Source organism: Dama dama, chromosome 14 (assembly GCF_033118175.1).
Source record: "Dama dama isolate Ldn47 chromosome 14, ASM3311817v1, whole genome shotgun sequence".
NCBI classification, from domain to species: domain Eukaryota; kingdom Metazoa; phylum Chordata; class Mammalia; order Artiodactyla; family Cervidae; genus Dama; species Dama dama.
The window spans coordinates 33,462,460-33,482,828 of record NC_083694.1 but is presented as its reverse complement, the minus strand read 5'-3'; positions in this window follow the sequence as shown (position 1 = coordinate 33,482,828).

Genomic DNA, 20,369 nt, shown 5'->3' with positions numbered 1-20,369 from the left:
CAGGGCCCTCGAGGTCAGCTGAGTATATTGTTTGTCACCAAAGTCTGAGACCATGTCAGATGCCACCTGTGTGATCTGAGGATGACACAACTGCTCCTCTGTGACCCCAAAGTGCAACACATCCCTTCAGCAAATGACAAGTCCTGACTTCCCCGTCACCCAGCCTCACACTCATCCTACAACCCAGCTTCCTCTTTCCCCGCCGCCCAGCAGCCCACAGCAGAGGGAGGAAAGTCACCTTCCTCTCTGCAAATCATCTCAAACCCCCAGTGAACATGACTTTTTCCATTTCCCCAGCCCAAATTTCCTTCCTCCCATTTCCTCAGCCACTGGTCCCAGCCCTGCACACATCACCCCTGCCTTGACAGGGGGTTTACAACTTTCCTCTCAGCCACTCCTGCTACCACCACCCCAGTACCACCACCACTCACCTCTAGTCCAATTCTCAACTAAGCAGACCTCTGATTAAAAAAAAGTAGACTCTTATTTCATTGCAGTGGGTTTTTGATCTGGGCTATTCGAGGTGATGGTCATTTCCCGTGTCCCTTCATCCCAAACCTATCTCATTACAGATTTTGGAAACCCTTCTTTTTCTAGTAGTCATGTACGGACGTGAGAGTTGAGCACCAAAGAATTGATGCTTTTGAATTGTGGTGCTGGAGAAGACTCTTGAGAGTCCCTTGGACAGTAAAGAAATCAAACCAGTCAATTCTAAAGAAAATCAACCCTGAATATTCACTGGAAGGACTGATGCTGAAGGTGAAGCTCTAGTACTTTGTCCACCTGATGCAAAGAGCTGACTCATTGAAAAAGACCCTGATGATGGGAAAGATTGAAGCAAGAGGAGAAGGTGATGGAAGAAAGTGAGATGGTTAGATAGCATCACCAACTCAGTGGACATGAAGTTGAGCAAACTCTGAGAGGCAGTGGAGGTCAAAGGAGCCTGGCGTGCTGCAGTCTATGGGGTCACAGTGACTTAGCCACTGAAGAACAACAACTGTCTCTTTCCTTATCAGTGGGATGGAGGGCAAGCCTGGGGATCAGGACAGCAGGCCACGTGAGGTCACACAGCTTACCCTACTGTGAAGTTCAGCTCTCCCACGAGCTTTGCTCAGCAGAGACTTGTGAAGTTGATGAGCTGCTCTGATGTGATGAAGTTGTGGTATTCACACCCTCTCTGACCATAATAACACTTGAGATGTGGACTTTCCCCTGTGGTGACTCAACGCCACTTTACTCTACTTGGGGGAGGACACTGGACTATTTTAAGTGTTCATATCAGCTAATTCACTGGGTCTGGGCAATGTAAAAAAACTAGTTAAGTTGTCCTCCGGGGCCAAAATAAGAACTTGTGGCTAAGTTTCTAGAAACTATTAGCACGTAGCAGAAGTGAACATTTAAATTATACTCACTCAAAACAGCTTAAGACCTTGATTCAATCCTATATAAAATAAGAATAAAAATGTCATGGAGACTTCAATATAAGATAGCATACAATAATTCAAGAAACTAATACAGTTACTAGAATTCAGTGAATTCTCAACAAGGTCTTACTCTTTGATTAAACTGAAGATAAAAGGAAGTTTTCATGAAAAAAATACCCCCATGAAGGAGCACTTCTTTGAGGAAGGGAGACATAGGAAAATGGCAGTTGTCTGGCCTAAAAGTCCTCAGACATGCATCCATACACCTGAGTTCATGGACACACACCACCTGACTCAGTGCCTCTCCATGTGTAGAGCTCAGAGGAAGGGAGATGATGGAGGAAGGGGTCAATGTGGGCTTTCCCTAAGCAGAGGCGAAGAAGAACATAAAGTGAGTGCTGAGTCTCACCCCTGAGAATAAAAGTAGATGGCAGATGAGTCAATCCCACTTCCCAGTTCACCCTCATGTGCATGTCCATGTGTAAAGCAGATAGGTAGTGGGAACCTGCACAGGGAGCTCAGCTTGGTGCTCTGTAATGACCCGGATGGGTGGGATAGGGAGGTGGCAGGGAGGTCCGAAAGGGAGGGGATTTATGCGTACAAAGAGTTGATTCACTTCGTTGTACACCAGAAACTAACACAACATTGCAATTCAACTATAATCCCAATAAAAATTAATTAATTTAAAAAATAAAAACAATTACAACATAAAAAAAGAAATTGTAGATGGCAAATTCCAGAGGAGTATCAGCCATGGGGTCACAAGAGTTGACCACTTCGCGACTAAACAACAACAGATCAGCATGTCAGAAAGGGTTAAGCGGACATTGAGTAAGAATTAGTGAGATTCTAGAAGTACCTTAAGTCTTGAACATACATAACTGCAAAGGTAATCAGCTCCTTGAAAGCATATAATAAAATGGTCTGATGATGAATAGACAGAAGCATTACAACCTTCAGTTCAGTTTAGTCACTCAGTCATGTCCGACTCTTTGCGACCCCATGAAACGCAGCACGCCAGGCCTCCCTGTCCATCACAAACTCCCGGAGTCTACCCAGACCCATGTTCATCTAGTTGGTGATGCCATCCAATCATCTCATCCTCTGTCGTCCCCTTCTCCTCCTGCCCCCAATTTTTCCCAGCATTAGGGTCTTTTCCAATGAGTCAGTTCTTCGCATGAGGTGGCCAAAGTATAGGAGTTTCAGCTTTAGCATCAATCCTTCCAATAAACACCCAGGACTGATCACCTTTAGGATGGACTAGTTGAATCTCCTTGCAGTCCAAGGGACTCTCAACAGTCTTCTCCAACACCACAGTTCAAAAGCATCAATTTTTTGGTGCTCAGCTTTCTTCACAGTCCAACTCTCACATCCATACACAACCACTGGAAAAACCATAGCCTTGACTAGACAGACCTTTGTTGGCAAAGTAATATCTCTGCTTTTTAATATGCTATCTAGGTTGGTCATAACTTTCCTTCCAAGCAGTAAGCGTCTTTTTAATTTCATGGCTGCAATCACCATCTGCAATGATTTTGGAGCCCAGAAAAATAAAGTGTGACACTGTTTCCACTGTTTCCCCATCTATTTCCCATGAGGTGATGGGACCAGATGCCATGATCTTAGTTTTCTGAATGTTGAGTTTTAAGCCAACTTTTTCACTCTCCTCTCACCTTCATCAAGAGGCTTTTTAGTTCCTTTTCACTCTCTGCCATAAGGGTGGTGTCATCTGCATATCTGAGGTTATTGATATTTCTCCCGGCAATCTTGATCCCAGCTTGTGTTTCTTCCAGCCCAGCGTTTCTCATGATGTACTCTGCATTTAAGTTAAATAAGCAGGGTGACAATACACAGTCTTGACGTACTCCTTTTCTATCTGGAACCAGTCTGTTGTTCCATGTCCCATTTTACCTGTTGCTTCCTGACCTGCATACACGTTTCTCAAGAGGCAAGTCAGGTGGTCTGGTATTCCCATCTCTTTCAGAATTTTCCACAGTTTATTGTTATCCACACAGTCAAAGGCTTTGGCATAGTCAATAAAGCAGAAATAGATGTTTTTCTGGAACTCTCTTGCTTTTTCGATGATCCAGCGGATATTGGCACATTAGGTAGCAGAGGCCAAAACCTGGTAGGTGTATCACCCAAGACTCTAGTCTAATAAAAACAGAATCAGAATGAACATTCGTTGTTCAAAAAATTGTTTCAAAATATTGGTCTTTTGATTCAAGTCTTGTGAAAGTCAGGCCGCAATACTGTGTTGCAGCAAAGTAGGGAAAACCTCTTATGTATTTCACACAAAACTGTGTTTGAGATGACCCTTCCCCAGGCTAACAGAGAACCCTTTTTGTTGTCACTGTGACCTCCAGTACAGGCAGCTAAAACTTTACATGCCAGGTATTGTGCTGGGCATTTATTGTTGTTTATTTGCTCAGTTGTGTCCAACTCTTTTGCAACCTCATGGACTACATCTTGCCAGGTTCCTCTGTGCACAGGATTTCCCAGGCAAGAATATTGGAATGGGTTGACATTTCCTGCTCCAAGTGTTCTTCCTGACTCAAGGATCGAACCCCCGTGTCCTGCATTGGCAGGTGGATTCTTTACCACCGGGCCACCTGGGAAGCCCTCAAAACTATAAATAGTACCCTCCCAAACTATATTTGATGGATTATTTCATTTAACCCTTATAATAATCTGACAAATTAGGTATCATTACCATTCACATTTCAATGGAAAGACAACCGAGACATCAAAATATAAGGTAATTTGCCCATATACACACAGCTACCTATTAATAGTTGGGGAAGACAAGAGTCAAATCCAGATTATTTACATTCATGACCCAATACTCAGTCACTCTGCTATATTGACAGTAGGCTAACAATAACAATCAGATAAATTTAACTGAGATGCATGAAAAAGGCATGAGATGCATGCCTTTATTCATGACTTGCCCTGTCCCAGTGGACACTTAACATCTAAAATGCCCATCCTCTCTCTGTGTCAGAGTCCCTATAGGAGAAAGTTCTGCAATCTTGAACATCATTAGCATCCCCTTGAGCCTCTAGCCCAAGACTCCAGTGAAGTTTGAGAGAGTCTAGTGTCTTAAAATCTCTGTCCTGGCAAGCTTCAGCTTGGCTCCTGTTTGGAATTCAGGGCACATTAAGGTGCAAGGATGAAATTGGCATCAGCTCTCCTCCCACGCTCTCTCCTACTTCTGCAAACAAGGACTTCAAGGACAAAGACATGAGCAATTTTGCTGTGTTCTCTGGGGATAAGCAGGAAGGATCTGGGGGAAAATAAGGAGAGAGAAACACAAACCAAGCCTGTGTAAGACTGGGTGATGGGATGGGAGCCGGGAAAGTTGAGGGAATGCTAGTATGTACATTGCTTGGTTTAAAGTTTATTGGCTTAATATAGGGTCTGGTAAAAATATGATCATCAAAATGCCTTGTACCTATGGGAGTAGCTGTGGGAATCTGTTGCAGCCAGGACAATACCATCCCCTCTAGGATCCATCTTCACATCTGCCTGTGTCTCAGAAGAAGCAGCTACTTTGTGACCCAGGAATAGTCCACATTTCCCAAACAGCTCTCGTATATATTTAGTAATGCTAGAGCTATCTCCAGTAGCAGAGAAAGTCTGTCAGCCTACAATTAGAAAAAAGAAAAGACTCGAACTACTGAGATCAGCTTCTTTCCAGAAACAGCATTTCTTTGGTGGAAGGGAGAAGAGGAAGGAGAGAGAATGAGGGCTCCTGCAGTGGAGGTGGGGACAATTGTCCAGAGAAGAGACAGGACTTCAGGGACAGACTGTCAATGGTTCAGGGTTGCCCCATATTTTCCCATGGTGTGGGACTGATAGAGGCTGAGGTTGTCAGGGTTGGGAGTGAGGGGAGGGAAAGTGGATGTACCGTATAGTTATTTTCATTCAGGTCACTGAAAATAAAGTGCTTCACTCGCTGCTTTCTGTACACTCTTTACCTACGTAATCTCACTTAGCCCTCAGGCCAAACCTGTGAGGGAGGTCTTTAAGGGCTGCCTTGAAAGTTTTGCAGGGCATCCCGTCAAGAGAATAAATGGAGGGTCTTCCTTGGTGGCTCAGTGGTAAAGAACCTGCCTGCCAATGAAGAGACACAAGTTTGATCCCTGTCAAATTACTGAGATCAGCTTCTTTCCAGAAACAGTGTTTCTTTGGTGGAAGAGAGAAGAGGAAGGAGAGTAAATGAGAGCTCCTGCAGTGGAGTTGGGGACACAATGTCCAGAGAAGGAACAGGGGACTTCAGTGACAGACTGACAATGGTTTAGGATTCAGGAGGATCCCACATGCTTTGGAGCAACTAAAGCCATGTGCCATAACTACGGAGCCTGGGAGCTTCAATTAACTGAGCCAACAGGCTCTAGAGCCCATGATCAACAGCAAGAGAAGACACCACGATGAGAAACCCATGTACCACAGCTAGAGAGTAGCCCTTGCAGCAACAGAGACCCATCACTGCCATAAATAAGTGAAGGAAATCAGATATAAAGCATAAATAGAGGCTAAAGATCAAACACACTCAGCTTGCCAAGCCAAGGGCCCAGAGGCCTCAGGAGATTCCCTTTCTAATTCACACAGAGATACTAAGGGGCTATTAGCAGCTCTGGATGTCCTAGCACCATCTTATAGCTGTGACATGAGACCCATAGATCATTAACCTTTTGCCCAGCATCATGGCAATAGCATGGCAGAATCAGTGGTCTAAACCAGGTCTGTCTGCTCCCAGTCTCAATTTTGTTCTACTCTCTAGTCTGCCTGTGTTTAGAGAAAAAAAAAAAAAAAAAGAACATGAGATCAAGGAATGACCTCAGTGTAAGTGACTATTGAGGAGCTTCTGAGATCAAACAGTATAAAGTTCTGGAACCCTGAAAGTTCTGGAACAATATGGTTATATGCAAAGATACAAAGCCAGGCAAGCATGCAGACTCTTCAGTTCAACAGTCATCTACTGAACATCAGTTCAGTACCAAGCAAGGATCTAGACAGCTAACAAAGAAAGGAATAAAGCAATATTCCTGGCCTCCAGGAGCTCACTGTTAATATTCAGTGAAACCAAAGATTAAGTAGAACAGAGGGAGCTCATTAAAGAGACTGGTTTATTGCTTATTTTTGGGTGGAACAAGGACTTTCCACAGATTCAGTCTAGAACTTTAGCTTGGTTTTCATATTAAGAACTGTCTCTGTACAGGGCAGTTCCTTAAGAAGTTGCAAAACCCAAAGAGGTAAACTTCTAGCAAAAGTACTGTAACTGCTGGTCATTGCACAGAGCAGTGCTGTTAAAGCCAGTATGGAAATGACTATGGCTTGCCTTTGTCTCTGCTGGACTTTCCAGATGAAAAAGCCTATGCCACAGGCTCCTGCCCACAATCACTCTGCTGCAGAGACTGAAAATGTCACAGAACAGAGAAAACGAGAAATGGTCTTAGGCGAGCAAAACAGACTTCTGTACTGTGACTTGACATGTCTGGGTTTCTGGGTACTGCAGCTCACTTTCTTGAAAGTCGAAGTTCAAAGACACAAGGAAACTCCTCCTCTAAAGTGACTTGGGCACAGCTGCATGGTGTGATAAGGAGCCCGGGCCAGCTCCTCGCTGGATGAAGTCATTTCTGGGAGGTTGCTGGTCTGGAAAGACGGCAACCCAGCTGTATTCCCAAGCTGAGTGTGGGTCTCAAACAGGAAGCTCCACTCCCTTCTCAAAGTCTTTTTGCTTTGCTGCCCTAGAAGAAGAAAACGAGTGGAGAGCATACTACCCACACTCTAGGCACTTTCACCTTATTCTGTCCTTGTGGCATCACATGGAGGAAAGGCTTATTGACCCTGTTAAAAGATGATGCCCTGGGTTTTCCAGGGTTTTACTGGTGGCTCAGTGGTAAAGAATCTGCCTGCTGGTGCAAGAGACACAGGCTCAATCCCTGATCTGGGAAGATTCCACATTCCATGGAGCAAATAAGTCCGTGAGCCTGTGCTCTAGAGCCCAGGAGCCCCGACTGCTCAGCGCATGTGCCCCAACTACTGGAGCCTGTGTGCCTGGAGCTTGTGCTCTGCAATGAGAGAAGCCACTGCAATGAGAAGCCCACACACTGCAACAAGAGAAGCTCCTGCCCTCTGCCACTGGAGAATGTCAGTGTGCAGCAGTGAAGACCCAACACAGCCATTAATAAATAAATAAATAGAATTTTTAAAAAATAATAAACTGAGGCTCCTGTGGTTTACACAGCTTAACTGAAGTCACACAACCCAAAGGAACAGAAACAGCAATTTAGCTTAGATTTATGCAACTTTCAAAAGTGAAGTTCTTTTTCTTTAATCAAGGAAGTTTAGTGATGTGGTTGAAAGTATAGACTTGGGCATCTGGATGCAAGGTTGAAAGCCCAAATCTGCTACTAACTAGCTGAAAGACCCCGGAAAGCTTCTCTGCATCTGTTTCCCCATATGTAAAATGTGAATAAAAATAGTGAGGATTCTGGGTGTTATTAGATTACAATGTACACATAGAATTGTTCCTGACATATAGGAAGTGTTATATAAGTAGGATGATGTATCTCTATGTAGGAAAAGAAATAAAAAGGCACTCTGGAACCTAGGAAAGAAGAAGAAAATAAGAATGACTAGGGGAGAAATTATGGAAAGGGGGGAGGGGGAAAGAAGCAACAACCATAAAATCACCTATTTGTATTTCAGCCATGCCTGGGATCTTCACCTTTACCTGTACTTCCTTCATCATTATCAGAAACAGGCTACAGCCATACTCAGTCTGGAGACTTGTTGATAGATAGATGATTTATGATTTGAGAAGAAAATGAGAGACAGAAAAGGAGAGAGGGGACAGAGGTTAGATGGATAGATTATACAGGTCCATTTGCACTTAACCCTTGAACAACATGGGTTTGAACTGTGAGCGTCCATTTATAGGTAATATGTTGGATTATAAATATATTGGAAAAAATTTTTGGAGATTTGTGACAATTTGCAAAAAACTTGCAGATAAACCAGGTAGTCTGAAAAATATATTTATATATATGCATGTATATATAAAGGGAAAACGTTAGATATATCCTGAATGCATTAAATATTTGTAGATACTAGTCTATGTTATCACTTAGTAACATAAAATATACACAAATATACTATAAAAGTTAAAATTTCTCAAAACTTACAAACCCTTGCATACTACTGTTGTTTAGTCCCCAAGTTGTGTCCACCTCTTTTGTGACCCCATGAACTGTAACCTGCCAGGCTCCTCTGTTCATAGGATTTCCCAGGCAAGAATACTTGAGTGTGTTGCCATTTCTTTCTCCGGGGAATCTTTCCAACCCAGGGATTGAACCAGTATCTCCTGCTTTGGCAAGGGAGTTCTTTACCACTGAGACATCAGGGAAGCCCTCACATACAGAACATGGTTCTATAAATCATATTACAGCTTTTGTTATTAATGTATGAATCATTATAATTGTAAATGTGAATTTCTTTTTCACATTATTTTTTTTCATTTTTATGTCTAGTGTTAGTAATACATATAACATCTACAGTGTTTTGTATTGTATAAGACAATATTGACGTAGCTACTAACAGACAATTCATCTTATAAACTGATGATATAAACTTCACTATTGATACATACAGCACACTACTGTAAATATATCTTCTCTTCCTTATGATCTTCTTAATAACATTTTCTTTCCTATAGCTTACTTTATTTTAAGAACACAGTGTATAATACATATAATACACAAACTGCATGTTAATCATTTGTGGTATTGGTAAAGCTTCCAGTCAACAATAGGTTATTACTAGTTAGTTTGAAAACAGTCAAAAATTTCACATGGATTTTCAACTGCATGGGGAGGACCAGTGTGTCAACTTTCCTGTTGTTCAAGAGCCAACTATATAGATATCCTTCCAATAAAAAATGTTCTGATATTGAGTAGAGATTTCCTTATGGGGAAAATACAGTAAAATTGAATGTTTCTAACTCCTTTTCTCCACTGCTCCCCAGGGCTCAACAGAGATGGCAGCCCTGGCTTGTGTCTCACCTTTAAAGTCTGCAAGGTTTTGTGTACCTGTCACGTTATGGATGGGGCTTCCCAGGTGGTGCAGTAGTAAAGAACCCACCTGCCAATGCAGGAGACACAGGAAAAGCAAGTTTGATTCCCTGGAGTAGGAAATGGCAACCTACTCCAGTACTCTTGCCTGGAAAATCCCACAGTCCATGGGATCACAAAGAGTCAGACACGACTGAGCCATTGAGCTTGCACGCACATTCTGGGTGTCCTGGTCAACAGGCTGCTGCATTCACATTCTCAGCATCAACAGACCACAGACCAAAGGGATAGTAACCACTGGGAACAGTGATCATGGTTCCCAGAGGAACATTTAGGTCAAATCCATCTACTCAAAGAAATTCAAAGGATATGATGACAATGACAATGACAAGCCTTCCTGTAGGCAAGCCATCATGATGCAGTGGGAGGAGACTGAGACTTGAAGTCTGTGGTCCAGGATTGGACATTGAAAAAGTCATTTCTTCTTCCTCTCTACCACCTGTAAACTGAGGATATTATTTTATTTCCCAATGTTGTATGATAACGAATCTGTCTGACCTTTGTCCCAAGCTGCTGGAACTAAGTGTTCTAAGCCAAGTGACAGGGGTGTCTGCTATTCATGGGCAGTTCCTGGACCACCTCTGAGTTCATGGCGAGGAGATGGCTTGGACTGGAGGCTGGTCATGCCAGAAAGTCCAACCATGTCATTAGAGAGTTAGAGTTTTGGGCCACATGCTATCAGCCCAGCCTCCCTGTCGCTGAAGAGGGAAGAGAGCTAGAGACTCTAATCACGTGGTGCATGATTTAATCATTCATATCTACCCAATGAAACCTCAATAACTCTGAACAGAGTTCAGACACCAGTGTGCTGAGGGGGATGTGCCCTGACTCCAGAGAGACAGGACAGCGAAAGCTCTGCTTTTGGAATCCTACCAGACCTCTCCTGAATAGTCTCTTCCCTCGGGTGGTCCTGATTTGCATTCTTTATAAAAAAAAGTTGTAATTGGAATTTCCTGAATTCTGTGAGTTATTCTAGTGAACGTCAAACCTGAAAGGATCATAAGAACCCCTAATTTGTAGCCAGTTGGTCAGAAGTGTAGGTGGTCTGGGGACCCCCAAAGCTGTGGCTGACATCTGAAGTGAAGGCAGTCTTGTTGAGGACTGTGAACTTTACTTGTGAATTTTGATCCAATTCCAGGTGGTTAACATCAGAATTATACTGAAGGTTGTTTTAAGAGTGAAATATAATCAAATATGAAAAAGACCTTATGAATTGTGAAGGGTTAAGTAAACTTGACTTGTACAATTTTTTTAAAAGGCTGCATACAATATTGATGAAAGATCAACAGGGCGATTTTATTTAATTAAGATGAATTTCTGTTTTTCTTCTAGTACTCTCTTGCTTAACCCCCTTATGGTTAAGTTTATTCATTTATCACTTCAACTAAATTTAATTAAAATGTAATATGCACAAGATTCTGTGCATGGACATGGAGCTGGGTGTGTAGCAAGACAAATATCAAAATGGAAAAGATGCCATAATTATTTTCAAGAAAAACACAAACCAGCAGAGTAAATAATACATACAAAAACAAAGTAAAGAATATGTGCACCAAGAGAGTCATAGTTAAGCTAAAGACAGGGGATCCTTTCTGAGGGAATCAGACAAAACTTTCAGAGCAAATTTGAACCAGGCCTAAGAGATAACTAGGATATAGAGAGAAGAAGAGAAACAGTTCATGCTGAGGAGACAATGAAGAAAAGACACAAAGGAAGCCATGCAGGTGATACGTTAGAGAGACACATTCATGAAAGCAAGGGATTTCACAGCAGGGCAGAAAGATACATTGGAACCAGATTGTAGATGGCCTGAATGGCAAGTACAAAGGTTTGTAATATCCTATAGATAAAGGGAACTTGTGAACAATTTGGTACCATCAGACACAGCCACTGTATCTATATATTTACTCTTTTCTATTAAAGGTAATTTGGTTAAAAAGCTTAAGAAGAATTACCACATTCCTCATCTTAGAGATGAGCTGAGGAGGATGTAGAAGTTATGTGATATACCTGAGTCCATGAAAACAAATAACAGTCAACCAGAGAGAAGGCAGGATTCCTTCTATCCCATCACTCTTCTTGGACTTCCCTGGTGGCTCAGACGGTAAAGAATCCATCTGCAATACGGGATACCTGGGTTCAGTCCCTGGGTTGGGAAGATCCCTTGGAGGAGAGCATGGCAACCCATTCCAGTATTCTTACCTGGAGAATCTTCATGGACAGAGGAGCCTGGCAAGCTACAGTCCACGGGGTTGACTGAGCAAATAAGCACACATAGCCCATCATTCTTGTCACAAATATATTATTTCTCACTTAAAGAGACAATTTCAAATTCCGATCATTAATAATTTATTGGCCTGCACTTCAGACTGAAGAAGACAGATGACATCCCAAGCTTCTCTTCTAGAGACATTTGCTCCAACTTTTTCCCTTTGGGAGCAACAGCACAAAAGCATGAGGACCCTGAGCAGATTGGAGGGTCTTGCCCCTCAGTCAAGCTTTTCATGCAAAGCCAACTCTTCTGACCTGAGTCCACAACACTGGCCTCAATAATACCACTCAGTTGCAGCGTGAAAGGATGCCTTCAAGGAGACACAGTGCCTGTACAATATCAGCTAGAAATAGCAACAGGAGGTTCAATGAAAAACCTAAGTGATATTTTCCTGAAACAGCTGAGCCATGTGACAGACAAAATCAAACACAGCATTCCTTTGTGGTTAAGGAGAGAGAGAGCTTGAACAGTTTGCTATGAGAAATCCGAGTGAACATGTTCATTCTCTAACTCTGTAGTGCCCTTTCTCCTACACTTTCCCAGTCTATGACACAACCAAATTCATCAGTCCTGCAGCCCTGGAAAATTTCTTGAGTCTCTGATTAGTTTCAGTCTGTGGAGGACATTCAGAGAATCAAGATCCCACCCAGCTTCTGCTTTATCAATGTAAGATGTCTCAGACAAAAAGAGAAGGCTTACTGTCTCATCTATGATGACATGATTGAAAAGGGGGGAATAAGGATTTTTTTTTTTGTCATTCTGTAATTGTATAAAAATAGTAGACAAAACTGCTTCATGGTTGGGTTTTTTCCACAATTTTCAATTTTATTGATTTTTTCATTCTGTTTGCAAGTTAAAGGGTTTGTCACTTTTTCCTTAAAAAACAATGCACCACCATATTCCTACGCATAAGGTTGAAAATTCTGAATAATCCTTTTAGCATTGTTTAGAAAAATGAGAAAAAAAGGAGAAAGCTTAGTCTGGTTTCAGTGAGGTGCTGATACGATGGCTTCTGGATTTTAACTGTCAAAATTGCATGACTTATTTAAGTTCCATGAATCAAAGTAAACTTACTGTTTATCGATAGCTGCATGAAAATAAAGGAAAGGATCCACTTTAAAGTGTAATAATGTGGCCCCAGTCACCGAGTCACTTGCCTGGTTTCAGGAAGGACAGTGGAGCTGGCACGTGTGCTAAGTCCTCACCTGGTGGGGCTGGGGAGTCTCCTTGTGAATTGATTCCTTCCTCTTGCTCTCAGTCGATGTGAACTTTCTCACATTACTCCTCGAAACCGCTACCTGTTTTGTAGGTATTTTTTTTCTTTAGATGCCTTTCTAAACTTGAATAAACAAACCAACCAGAGTATATTGCTGAGGTTATAGGGGGGTATTGGGTTGGTGGACCTAACCTGGTATTTTTTGTTGTCCCATCTCAGGCCCTCTTTAAGTACCCTATAGAGAAAATTTATAACATTCCCTTACTCCTGCTTGGCCACTGCCTAGAATTTCTCTTCTATTCTTAAAAGACGGGAAAGTATTCATAGTAATTCATCTTCTTGAGGGTTTCTTATCAGAATTTTCTATTTTTTTTTAATTTCAGCTAATATAAAAGTGTGTTGTTTCCTGGACTTATACTACATGTGATGTTTAAGCTGAAGCCCCAATACTTTGGCTACCTGATTAGAAGAACTGATTCATTGGAAAAGACCCTGATACTGGGGAAGATTGAGGGTAGGGAGAGAAGGGGATGACAGAGGATGAGATGGTTGGATGGCATCACTGACTCGATGGACATGAATTTGAAAAAGTTCCAGGAGTTTATGATTGACAGGGAGGCCTGTTGTACTATAGTCCATGGGGTCACAAAGGGTTGGACATGACCGAGGAGATGATACTATATATACCAACTATTTCTATGTTCAACAAATATTGATGTTGCTGCCTGCTGTTTTAGACATCAAGGATATGACAATCAATAAACTCCTTAGTCTCCTAGAACTTAAATCTAGTGGAGGGGGAAAGCAATAAACAAATAACAAAACATGAACAGTTCAGTTTAGTTCAGTTCAAGTCACTCAGTCATGTCGGACTCCAACACCTTGAGATATCTGGTTTTCCTTAATTAATAATAATCTTTTGAAGTTCAGACCACTTGCCCTTTGTTGCAAACTTCTATATAACCTGACTCCTCCTGCCTCAGAACAGTTCTCTCAGGGTTACTTGAGATGCTCTCTCCCAGGCTTGAAGTCCCAAAAATTCCCACCAAAGAAAACCTCTCAACTTATAGGTTGTGACTGTTTTCTAAGTCAACAGAGCGGTCAGGAATAGCCTCTCTAAAGCGCGACATGTGAGCAGTAACAATATGAAGTAAGGGAGCAAGTGTTCCCTAGTTAGATGGATTTCTCTCCATATGACTTGTATCTCCAAGTAGATATTTTGCACTGATACTCATGACAGAATTTTTTTTAAATGATGACCCTAGCACAGGTACTGAATTTTTAGCTGCCTGAACAATGTAGCCACTCAATACTTTGTATTTGAAAAATCTAATTCAGCCCCTTAATATTATGCCACCAAACCTTAATAATACAGATTCCTTGACACTGAAAAAGGAGCATCTAGACATGATAAAGGATTCCCAGGTGGAGATGCAGGAGACACAAGTTTGATCCCTGGGTCAGTTGGAAAAAATCCTCTGGAAGACGAAATGGCAGCCCTCTCCAATATTCTTGCCTGGAGAAAACCATGGACAGAGGAGCCTGGTGGGCTAGTCCATGGGGTCACAAAAGAGTCAGACATGACTCAGTGACTGAGCTGGAGCCATGATAAAGGTGAAATACCTTGAAGCTCTTGTCTAAATACAGTTGACTCTTGAACATGGGGATTAGGGATACCAACCCTTCCTGCAGTCAAAAATCCATGTGTAATTTATAGTGGACCTTGTATGTGCAGTTCTTTCACATCTGTGGATCCAAACTATGGATCATGTAGCACTGTGGTATTTACTATTGAAAAAAATCCACGTATAGGAGAACCATCACAATTCAAATATGTTTTGTTCAAGGGTCAGTAGTACTTCTGCAAACTTAAGCAAGGTCAGTGGAAAACCACATGGAAGCAGATTCCAAGATAACCAGTGATGTGAGGAGGGAGGGGACCATATAAGGAATCATTATTTTACCCCCATTGAATATGTCTAAAACTAATTAGATAGATAGATTAAAAAGCAGCTTGCTCATGGCTGTATAGCTAGTTAGTTAATGAAGTATTTCCCTCTGGTTTTCCTCCGACCTTGCTTAAGTTTGCAGAAGTACAATTGACCCTTGAACAACATGCATTTGAATTGTGATGGTTCTCTTATACGTGGATTTTTAGGTGCCTAACCCCCTCTCATGGAGAAGGCAATGGCACTCCACTCCAGTACTCTTGCCTGGAAAATCCCATGGATGGAGGAGCCTGGTAGGCTGCAGTCCATGGCGTTGCTAAAAGTTGGACATGACTGAGCAACTTCACTTTCACTTTTCACTTTCATGCATTGGAGAAGGTAATGGCAACCCACTCCAGTGTTCTTGCCTGGAGAATCCCAGGGACGGGGGAGCCTGGTGGGCTGCCGTCTATGGGGTCGCACAGAGTTGGACACGACTGAAGTGACTTAGCAGCAGCAGCAGCAACCCCTCTCAAGGGAGTGATCTTGCTCTAGCAACAGCTGGACTGGTGAGAAGAACTGTAACCGAGCTGGACCCTATGGGACCCTTCCCCATGTCCTCTGCTTTAGCTCCTCTCTGAAGTACCCAGATAATAGTATTTGATGCACATTTCCTGAGAGGTTTTGCAGATGTGAATCTCCTTTCCCCCACCAAATGCAGGAACTACTTGATGATCCTGAGCACATGATCCAGGGCTCCTGGAGCCTAAGGACTGATCATGCTAACACTTGTGACACCATCACATTCCTGGGCTGCTTCATCATCAGCCAGGAAACTATATACAAGTTGATCACGTACCCTGAAACCCTCCCCGCTCACCTGTCCTTTAAAAATGCTTTACCAAAACCCTTCAGGGGAACTTGAAGCTTTTCAAGACATGAATGAACCAACCACCTGTCTCCTTTCATGGCCTTGCAATAAACCTTTTCCCCCAGATTTAAAAAAAAAAAAACAAAAAACTGGACTAGTGTCCACAGGCATGAGGCAGGTACTCACTTCTTCCCAGAGTGGCATTCTGATTTTTCCTTTGGATAAACCCTACTAATCAATAGGGATTTTAACAGAAAGGGATATATTTATAGTCAGTACATGGCTAATAAAATTCTTATTGAAAATGTATCTAATGGAAATGTTAACTAGATGGACCATCTGGATTTGTTACTTCTCTGATGTCCCTGAAACTACCTTTCTTAGAAACTTGCAGAACTGAAAGTTTGGAATTAAACAACTTTTCCTCAGACACAAAACTAAATATGTGTTCTGTTTTTGAAAAAGGTATGTCATAACGAACAAATGTAGAGTTTTGGAGGAAACTTGTATGTTCTTTTTCATCTTTTTCAAACAAACCATTAAAAGTCAGGGATTTGGATTTAAAAGACATGGTAAGTGAAGAAAGTTGTCACCAAACATAAGGTATTTGGTGTAAAATTAAGCAGATACTAGGGAGGAAGATAAATTATGTTTTTCTTCCCCAAGCCAGCAGAAATGTTAAAAGTAAAATGGAACCTTCAAGGAAGGATGTTGACTTTCTTTCCCATGAATGTTTAGTTTTTTCCTGGAAACCACAGAAAAAAGAAATGATTTAAAAGTGTGGCTTTTATGAACAAGGATAGTCACCAGAATCTGAATCTCAAAATTGTTCTAAACCAAGAGAAGATTCACCTGGTTAGTAAAAAGTCTGAACAACAAAATACTTTTTAAAGAAATATGGTTTCATTACTTTTACAAACATATGAAGGAATGTAAGAGGTTGACAATCTGCTAATAGTCTTTGAAGAAAGTGCCTTAATGAATAAATAAAGATAACTTGCAATTAGCAGATCATTATTAGTATACAAAGAGCTTGAGAATGTATTTTTGTCTTGCAATCATCATTGTCTCAAATCTTGTTTTACTAATTAAATTAAATTAATATATATATATACATATATATATAAAATTCTTGCTCAAAACACCTCAAATTTATACCCACCACCTTTTAAAATCTTGTCTTCTTTATATTCACATATACACCGAAAACACAAAACACAGGCGTATCCAAATTAGTTGACTTCATTCCATCAAGACAAGTGGTCAATGGGGAAATTTCTAACCCATTAGGAGAGAAAATAATTAGAACATAATATATAAGAAATCATGTACTTTAGTGTTGCAATAAAATCAATTAACCATAGCTTTCCCCAATTTTCTAGAACATTCTAGACCTCATAAATTGAATAATTTAATCATAATTTTTTAAGGACATACTTGACCTCTTTTGAATAACTGGAATTTCAACATTAATGACCCAAACCTAAATTTCCACAATCACTGGCCAAGGGATTTCTGTGACTTTTCAACACTAAATATAGAAATGAAATTTATATTACCACATGACTCTTTTTCAATTTGTCATTTATACCAAACTTTAAAACCACTCTAAATTCCTCTTAATGTTTTATGAGTAGCATTTAGTTTCTGAATGTGTCTTAGATATTTATGTAGCTGACCTGACCTATATTTTAGAACTATTTTAGCAAATCTTACCAAGGATAGTCTTCCAAATGACCATCTTGAGTGCTCTTTTAGACTTTTCTACTTCCACTGGTATCATAAAGATAGCTAATTTTCATGATAATTTGGTTATCAAGGGAATGGAAGAATATTAAAGAGAATAAAACTTCATCTCTAAAAAGTCCCTTTGTCCTTCGTGTTCATAATTTTCTTTTATTGGTAAGTACACAATAAAAATAATTGAGAGTTTGAAAGATGAATAAGGACAATAATAAAAGATGTGTTTGGAGAGTCTGGATGCTGCTTCCACCTCAGCAACCTATCCCCTTGGATAGATGAACACTTGAAGATGAACAAGGAAGATGCATAGTGCTTCAGAAGTAAACCCAAAGCCTATTGGAAGGACCAATAATCGATATGCACAGACCAGCTAAGAGGACTCTACAGTCACCCACAGGACAGATGATGGCACGTTAGTGTTGGCGTTAGAGAAGTTTTGTTGTTCTTTAGTCACTACGTTGTGTCCAATTCTTTTGCAACCCCGTGGACTGTAGCCCACCAGGCTCCTCTGTCCATCAGATTTCCCAGGCAAGAATACTGGAGCTGGTTGCCATTTCCTTCTCCAGGGGATCATCCTGACCCAGGGATCAAACTTGAGCCTCCTACATTGGCAGGTGGATTCTTTACCATTGAGCAAGTAGGGAAACCGAGAAGTTTTAATGGGTCCAAAAAGGAACACGTTCTAGTGAGGCTTTGCAGGTTAAAACAACAAGGTCATTTCAATCATAAAACCCCGGAACTGCTGTCCTCCCAAATGGCCCCTGAGACTGAGCACTAACTGACACCCAGGCCGTCTTCCACGACTAAGAAGGACTCTAAGGAGAAGCTGGAAAATTCAAGACCTGCACGTCTCCCTTCGTACCTGCTGGGGAAAATGGAAGGGCAGCTTTACTGAACACTTAAAAGTGAAGAGTTAGCTAGAGCCAAGAAACAAGGGTTCAAATCTCACATTTGCCTCCTACTCACTCCATGACCTTCTCTAGCCTTCTCTCTGAAATAGTCTCCCAGGGCTTCCCTTGTGGCTCAGTGGTAAAGAATCTATATGCCAATGCAGGAGACATGGGTTCTGTCCCTGACTCAGAAAGATCCCACCTGCCATGGAGCAACTAAGTCCCTGTGTTATTGAACCTGTGTTCTAGAGCCCGGGAGTCACAACTGCTGAGCCCATTGCCACAACTACTGATGGCCGCACATGCAAGAGATTGTGCTCCACAACAGGAGAAGCCACCACAATGAGAAGCTGGTGCACCTAAACTAGAGAGGAGCCCCACTCACTACAACTAGAGAAAAGCCCGAGCAGCAACAAAGACCCAGCAGGGCCATAAATAAATAAATAAAATTATATATAAAAAACCTACTTCCTTATAAAACAATTTAAAACTCTGAAAATAAAATATTCTCCTGTGCAGAATTTCCTGACGTGTGCTTTTCAGTATTATCTGTTGTGTCCATGGCACTCTGTTAGGTGCAGCACTGCACACACCCATGAATAAGGTATGGCGCATGTTTTCATTGTGTTCTTGAAGCAGTCTTTAGATCAATACAGTAGTTGTTACAAATAAGCACCTCCCAAATGCATTCAGTCCCATCACTTCATGGCGAATAGATGGGGAAAAGTAGAAATAGTGACAGACTTCATTTTCTTGGGCTCCAAAATCAGTGCAGATGGTGACTGTACCCAAGAAATTAAAAGACACTTGTTCTTCAGAAGAAAAGCCATGACAAGCCTCGAAAGTGTATTAAAAAGCAAAGACATCACTTTGCCAACAAAGGTCTGTACAGTCAGAACTATCGTTTCTCCAGTAGTCAAGTACGGATGTGGGAGTTTTACCATAAAGAAGGCTGAATACCAAAGAGTTGATGCCTTCAAACTGTGGTCCTGGAAAAGATTCTTGAGAGTCCTTGGACAACAAGGAGACCAAGACAGTCAATCCTAAAGGAAATCAACACTGAATTTTCATTGGAGGGACTGATACTGAAGCTGAAGCTTCAATATTTTGGCTACCTCATGTGAAGAGTCAACTCATTGGAAAAGATCCTGATGCTGGGCAAGATTGAGGGCAAGAGGGAAAGGGGGGAGACACAGGATGAGATGGTTGAATGGCATTACCAACTCAGTGGCCGTGAGTTTGAGCAAACTCTGGGAGATAGCTCAGGACAGGAAAGCCTGAGGTGCTGCAGTTCGTGGACAGATTAGCAAAGATTTAGCAACCAAACAACAAAATGCCAAAGAACACCTTATTTAAGATGATAACTTTTTTAAAACAAAATACACAAAAAATACCCAGTTTTGTCATCAAACAATTTGAGATAACAATGTTATAAAATAAGATAGAATGTTATAAGAAGTGCCAACTACTATGGATTTCAGAAAAAGGAGAGTCCATGTTTACTGTAAGGGATAAAACCAGTGCCTTTAATATTAGTATACACATAATATGGTATAATAATTGAAAATTGACCTATTCTTGGAGTCCTAGCCTGGGGCTTACAAGGTTACCTATGATTGAACATCACTGGTGGGAATTTGGACTCTTGGCATTCCTTGGCTCCTCTGCTAATTTATTGCATTTATAACATTTATTAGCACTGCCCAGATAATTTTTATTACACTCACATATTATTGTTCTGGTAGTTTATTTTTCTATCTCTTGAAAACCTTTCCTTTTTGTTACTGTTTTAGGCTAAAATAAAATAACACTGTCCAAGTAAAACAATAAAAATAAAAAGCAAAATAGTCTCCCTTCCTCATCACTATCTCATCCTCACCTTAGTCC